The sequence below is a fragment of the Cetorhinus maximus genome, unplaced genomic scaffold (genome assembly GCF_964194155.1).
Source record: "Cetorhinus maximus unplaced genomic scaffold, sCetMax3.hap1.1 HAP1_SCAFFOLD_2742, whole genome shotgun sequence".
NCBI classification, from domain to species: Eukaryota; Metazoa; Chordata; class Chondrichthyes; order Lamniformes; family Cetorhinidae; genus Cetorhinus; species Cetorhinus maximus.
In genome coordinates this window covers 30,001-36,529 of record NW_027598674.1, presented here as the reverse complement: position 1 = coordinate 36,529, position 6,529 = coordinate 30,001, and the positions used below count along the sequence as shown (strand labels likewise).

Sequence of the window (6,529 nt, the reverse complement as noted above, 5' to 3'; positions counted from 1 at the left end):
TCTCTCCCTCTCGCGCTCTCTCCCTCTCGCGCTCTCTCCCTCTCACACTCTCTCCCTCTCGCCCTCTCTCCCTCCCTCACTCTCGCACTCTCTCCCTCTCGCACTCTCGCCCTCTCTCCCTCTCGCACTCTCGCCCTCTCTCCCTCTCTCCCTCTCGCACTCTCGCCCTCTCTCCCTCTCTCACTCTCGCGCTCTCTCCCTCTCGCCCTCTCTCCCTCTCTCCCTCTCGCACTCTCGCCCTCTCTCCCTCCCTCACTCTCGCACTCTCTCCCTCTCGCACTCTCGCCCTCTCTCCCTCTCGCACTCTCGCCCTCTCTCCCTCTCGCACTCTCGCCCTCTCTCCCTCTCTCACTCTCGCGCTCTCTCCCTCTCGCCCTCTCTCCCTCTCGCACTCTCGCCCTCTCTCCCTCCCTCACTCTCGCACTCTCTCCCTCTCGCGCTCTCTCCCTCTCGCCCTCTCTCCCTCTCTCACTCTCGCGCTCTCTCCCTCTCGCCCTCTCTCCCTCTCGCACTCTCGCCCTCTCTCCCTCCCTCACTCTTGCACTCTCTCCCTCTCGCGCTCTCTCCCTCTCGCGCTCTCTCCCTCTCGCGCTCTCTCCCTCTCGCCCTCTCTCCCTCTCGCCCTCTCTCCCTCTCGCGCTCTCTCCCTCTCGCTCTCTCTCCCTCTCGCTCTCTCTCCCTCTCGCGCTCCCACCCTCTCTCCCTCTCGCGCTCTCTCCCACTCACACTCTCTCCCTCTCGCGCTCTCTCCCACTCACACTCACTCCCTCCCTCTCACACTCACTCCCTCCCTCTCACACTCACTCTCTCCCTCTCGCACTCTCTCCCTCACGCGATCTCTCCCTCACGCGATCTCTCCCTCTCGCACTCTCTCCCTCTCGCTCTCTCTCCCTCTCGCTCTCTCTCCCTCTCGCGCTCTCTCCCTCTCGCGCTCTCTCCCTCTCGCCCTCTCTCCCTCTCGCCCTCTCTCCCTCTCGCGCTCTCTCCCTCTCGCTCTCTCTCCCTCTCGCTCTCTCTCCCTCTCGCGCTCCCACCCTCTCTCCCTCTCGCGCTCTCTCCCACTCACACTCTCTCCCTCTCGCGCTCTCTCCCACTCACACTCACTCCCTCCCTCTCACACTCACTCCCTCCCTCTCACACTCACTCTCTCCCTCTCGCACTCTCTCCCTCACGCGATCTCTCCCTCACGCGATCTCTCCCTCTCGCACTCTCTCCCTCTCGCTCTCTCTCCCTCTCGCGCTCTCTCCCTCTCGCGCTCTCTCCCTCTCGCGCTCTCTCCCTCTCGCTCTCTCTCCCTCTCTCCCTCTCGCTCTCTCTCCCTCTCGCGCTCTCTCCCTCTCGCGCTCTCTCCCTCTCGCGCTCTCTCCCTCTCGCGCTCTCTCCCTCTCGCGCTCTCTCCCTCTCGCGCTCTCTCCCTCTCGCGCTCTCTCCCTCTCGCCCTCTCGCCCTCTCTCCCTCTCGCGCTCTCTCCCTCTCGCGCTCTCTCCCTCTCGCTCTCTCTCCCTCTCGCGCTCTCTCCCTCTCTCCCTCTCGCGCTCTCTCCCACTCACACTCACTTCCTCCCTCTCACACTCACTCCCTCCCTCTCACACTCACTCTCTCCCTCTTGCACTCTCTCCCTCACGCGATCTCTCCCTCACGCGATCTCTCCCTCTCGCACTCTCTCCCTCTCGCTCTCTCTCCCTCTCGCTCTCTCTCCCTCTCGCGCTCTCTCCCTCTCGTGCTCCCACCCTCTCGCGCTCTCTCCCTCTCGCACCTTCTCCCTCTCGCCCTCTCTCCCTCTCTCACTCTCGCACACTCTCCCTCTCGCGCTCTCTCCCTCTCGCACCTTCTCCCTCTTGCCCTCTCTCCCTCTCTCACTCTCGCACACTCTCCCTCTCGCGCTCTCTCCCTCTCGCACTCTCTCCCTCTCGCTCTCTCTCCCTCTCGCGCTCTCTCCCTCTCGCGCTCTCTCCCTCGCGCTCTCTCTCCCTCTCGCGCTCTCTCCCTCGCGCTCTCTCCCTCTCGCGCTCTCTCCCTCTCGCTCTCTCTCCCTCTCGCACTCTCTCCCTCTCGCTCTCTCTCCCTCTCGCGCTCTCTCCCTCTCGCACTCTCTCCCTCTCGCCCTCTCTCCCTCTCTCGCTCACTCCCTCTCGCGCTCTCTCCCACTCACACTCACTCCCTCCCTCTCACACTCACTCTCTCCCTCTCACGCTCTCTCCCTTTCGCACTCTCTCCCTCACGCACTCTCTCCCTCACGCGATCTCTCCCTCACGCGATCTCTCCCTCTCGCACTCTCTCCCTCACGCGATCTCTCCCTCTCGCGCTCTCTCCCTCTCGCGCTCACTCCCTCTCGCTCTCTCTCCCTCTCTCCCTCTCGCTCTCTCTCCCTCTCGCTCTCTCTCCCTCTCGCGCTCACTCCCTCTCGCGCTCTCTCCCTCTCGCACTCTCTCCCTCTCTCCCTCTCTCTCTCTCTCCCTCCCTCTCTCTCCCTCTCGCACTCTCTCCCTCTCGCACTCACTCGCTCTCGCACTCTCTCCCTCTCGCACTCTCTCCCTCTCTCTCTCTCCCTCCCTCTCTCTCCCACTCGCACTCTCTCCCTCTCGCACTCACTCCCTCTCGCACTCTCTCCCTCTCGCACTCTCTCCCTCTCTCTGTCTCCCTCTCTCTCTCCCTCTCGCACTCTCTCCCTCTCTCTCTCTCCCTCCCTCTCTCTCCCTCTCGCACTCTCTCCCTCTCGCACTCACTCCCTCTCGCACTCTCTCCCTCTCGCACTCTCTCCCTCTCTCTGTCTCCCTCTCTCTCTCTCCCTCTCGCACTTTCTCCCTCTCGCACTCTCTCCCTCTCGCACTCACTCCCTCTCGCACTCTCTCCCTCTCGCACTCTCTCCCTCTCTCTGTCTCCCTCTCTCTCTCTCCCTCTCGCACTCTCTCCCTCTCGCACTCTCTCCCTCTCGCACTCACTCCCTCTCGCACTCTCTCCCTCTCGCACTCACTCCCTCTCGCACTCTCTCCCTCTCGCACTCTCTCCCTCTCGCACTCTCTCCCTCTCTCCCTCTCGCACTCTCTCCCTCTCGCACTCACTCCCTCTCTCCCTCTCTCCCTCTCGCACTCTCTCCCTCTCGCACTCTCTCCCTCTCGCACTCACTCCCTCTCTCCCTCTCTCCCTCTCGCACTCTCTCCCTCTCGCACTCTCTCCCTCTCGCACTCTCTCCCTCTCGCACTCTCTCCCTCTCTCTGTCTCCCTCTCTCTCTCTCCCTCTCGCACTCTCTCCCTCTCGCACTCTCTCCCTCTCTCTGTCTCCCTCTCTCTCTCTCCCTCTCGCACTCTCTCCCTCTCGCACTCTCTCCCTCTCGCACTCACTCCCTCTCGCACTCACTCCCTCTCTCCCTCTCTCCCTCTCGCACTCTCTCCCTCTCGCACTCTCTCCCTCTCGCACTCTCTCCCTCTCTCTGTCTCCCTCTCTCTCTCTCCCTCCCGCACTCTCTCCCTCTCGCACTCTCTCCCTCTCTCTGTCTCCCTCTCTCTCTCTCCCTCCCTCTCTCTCCCTCTCGCACTCTCTCCCGCTGGCACTCTCTCCCTCTCGCACTCACTCCCTCTCTCCCTCTCTCCCTCTTGCACTCTCTCCCTCTCGCACTCTCTCCCTCTCGCACTCTCTCCCTCTCGCACTCTCTCCCTCTCTCTGTCTCCGTCTCTCTCTCTCTCCCTCTCGCACTCTCTCCCTCTCGCACTCTCTCCCTCTCTCAGGTCTCCCTCTCTCTCTCTCCCTCTCGCACTCTCTCCCTCTCGCACTCTCTCCCTCTCACACTCACTCCCTCTCGCACTCACTCCCTCTCGCACTCTCTCCCTCTCTCTGTCTCCCTCTCTCTCTCTCCCTCTCGCACTCTCTCCCTCTCGCACTCACTCCCTCTCGCACTCACTCCCTCTCGCACTCTCTCCCTCTCGCACTCTCTCCCTCTCGCACTCTCTCCTCTCGCACTCTCTCCCTCTCGCACTCTCTCCCTCTCGCACTCCCTCTCTCTGTCTCCCTCTCTCTCTCTCCCTCTCACACTCTCTCCCTCTCGCCCTCTCTCCCTCCCTCACTCTCGCACTCTCTCCCTCTCTCCCTCTCGCACTCTCGCCCTCTCACACTCTCTCCCTCTCTCCCTCTCGCCCTCTCTCCCTCTCGCGCTCTCTCCCTCTCGCGCTCTCTCCCTCTCACGCTCTCTCCCTCTCACACTCTCTCCCTCTCGCCCTCTCTCCCTCTCTCCCTGTCTCCCTCTCTCCCTGTCGCACTCTCGCCCTCTCTCCCTCTCGCGCTCTCTCCCTCTCGCCCTCTCTCCCTCTCGCGCTCTCTCCCTCTCGCGCTCTCTCCCTCTCTCCCTCTCGCCCTCTCTCCCTCTCGCCCTCTCTCCCTCTCGCGCTCTCTCCCTCTCGCGCTCTCTCCCTCTCGCGCTCTCTCCCACTCACACTCTCTCCCTCTCGTGCTCTCTCCCACTCACACTCACTCCCTCCCTCTCACACTCACTCCCTCCCTCTCACACTCACTCTCTCCCTCTCGCACTCTCTCCCTCACGCGATCTCTCCCTCACGCGATCTCTCCCTCTCGCGCTCTCTCTTCCTCTCGCTCTCTCTCCCTCTCGCGCTCTCTCCCTCTCGTGCTCCCACCCTCTCGCGCTCTCTCCCTCTCGCACCTTCTCCCTCTCGCCCCTCTCTCCCTCTCTCACTCTCGCACACTCTCCCTCTCTCCCTCTCTCCCTCTCGCACTCTCTCCCGCTCGCGCTCTCTCCCTCTCACACTCACTCCCTCCCTCTCACACTCACTCTCTCCCTCTCACGCTCTCTCTTTCTCGCGCTCTCTCCCTCTCGCTCTCTCTCCCTCTCGCGCTCTCTCCCTCTCGCGCTCTCTCCCACTCACGCTCACTCCCTCCCTCTCACACTCACTCCCTCCCTCTCACACTCACTCTCTCCCTCTCGCGCTCTCTCCCTCTCGCACTCACTCCCTCCCTCTCACACTCACTCTCTCCCTCTCACGCTCTCTCCCTTTCGCAATCTCTCCCTCTCGCGCTCTCTCCCTCACGCGATCTCTCCCTCACGCGATCTCTCCCTCACGCAATCTCTCCCTCTCGCGCTCACTCCCTCTCGCTCTCTCTCCCTCTCTCCCTCTCGCTCTCTCTCCCTCTCGTGCTCTCTCCCTCTCGCGCTCACTCCCTCTCGCGCTCTCTCCCTCTCGCACTCTCTCCCTCTCTCTCTCTCTCCCTCCCTCTCTCTCCCTCTCGCACTAACTCCCTCTCGCACTCTCTCCCTCTCGCGCTCTCTCCCTCTCTCTCTCTCCCTCCCTCTCTCTCCCTCTCGCACTCTCTCCCTCTCGCACTCACTCCCTCTCGCACTCTCTCCCTCTCGCACTCACTCCCTCTCGCACTCTCTCCCTCTCGCACTCTCTCCCTCTCTCTGTCTCCCTCTCTCTCTCTCCCTCTCGCACTCTCTCCCTCTCGCACTCTCTCCCTCTCTCTGTCTCCCTCTCTCTCTCTCCCTCTCGCACTCTCTCCCTCTCGCACTCTCTCCCTCTCTCTGTCTCACTCTCTCTCCGTCTCACTCTCTTTCTCTCTTTCTCTCTCACTCCCTCTCTCTCTCCCCCTCTCTCTCTCCCTCCCTCCCTCTCTCTCTCCTTCTCTCCCTCTCACACTCTCTCCCTCTCTCTATCCCTCCCTCCCTCTCTCTCTCCCTCTCTCCCTCTCACACACTCTCCCTCTCGCACTCTCTCTCTCTCACACTCTCTGCCTCCCTCTCTCTCTCTCTCTCCTCTCTCCCTCTCTCCCTCTCTCTCTCCCTCTCTCCCTCTCCCTCTCTCTCTCTCCCTCTCTCTCTCTCTCTCTCCCTCTTTCTCTCTCTCTCTCGCGAGCCCCTCCCCCAGTTCTCACCGTTGTCCGAAATGTCCAGTCCGGTGATGTTGCCGATCCCGCCGATGTTCTCCCGAATGACCGCGGCCCCGTTCGTTCTCAGCTGGAAGACGGGAGAGACAGATCGGAGGAGAGGAGAGGAGGAGGGGGGAGGGTTGGTTAGTGCAGAGTACAGGAGGGGAGATCCCCGATACCTCCCACCCCCTCCACCCCCTCCGCCCCGCGGCCCGAGACCCGCGATTGGCTGGCGCGGCGAGACCCGGGTAGCGCGGGACTTACCTCGCAGCCGCTGAGGTTGAGGTGGAGGTCGGTCACGTGAGTGTTGACGCTGAGGCCCTGGAATAAGGCACTGTCCAGAGAGAGAGAGAGAGAGAGAGAGAGACGAGGCCGGTCAAACTCCGTCTGGCACCAATCCCCCTCGAGGGTCAGAGGACAGGGGTCGAGGGGAGCGAGGACAGGGGTCGAGGGAGCGAGGACAGGGGTCGAGGGAGCGAGGACAGGGGTCGAGGGCAGCGAGGTCAGGGGTTGAGGGGAGCGAGGACAGGGGTCAAGGGAGCGAGGACAGGGGTCGAGGGGAGCGAGGACAGGGGTCGAGGGGAACGAGGTCAGGGGTCGAGGGGAGCGAGGACAGGGGTCGAGGGGAACGAGGTCAGGGGTCGAGGGAACGAGGAC

At 63.3% G+C, this 6,529-nt stretch overlaps 1 long non-coding RNA gene across 1 annotated transcript in view; it reads right to left on the bottom strand.

The window, feature by feature from the left end:
* Window positions 1-5,877: 5,877 nt before the first annotated feature.
* Window positions 5,878-6,529, bottom strand: part of LOC144677604 (uncharacterized) — a 7,438-nt gene continuing 6,786 nt past the window's right edge. The window contains exons 4-5 of the long non-coding RNA XR_013575769.1: window positions 6,137-6,206; window positions 5,878-5,960 (exon numbers count right to left, since the gene is read on the bottom strand). This is a non-coding gene — a long non-coding RNA (uncharacterized LOC144677604). The remainder of the gene's footprint in view (window positions 5,961-6,136; window positions 6,207-6,529) is intronic.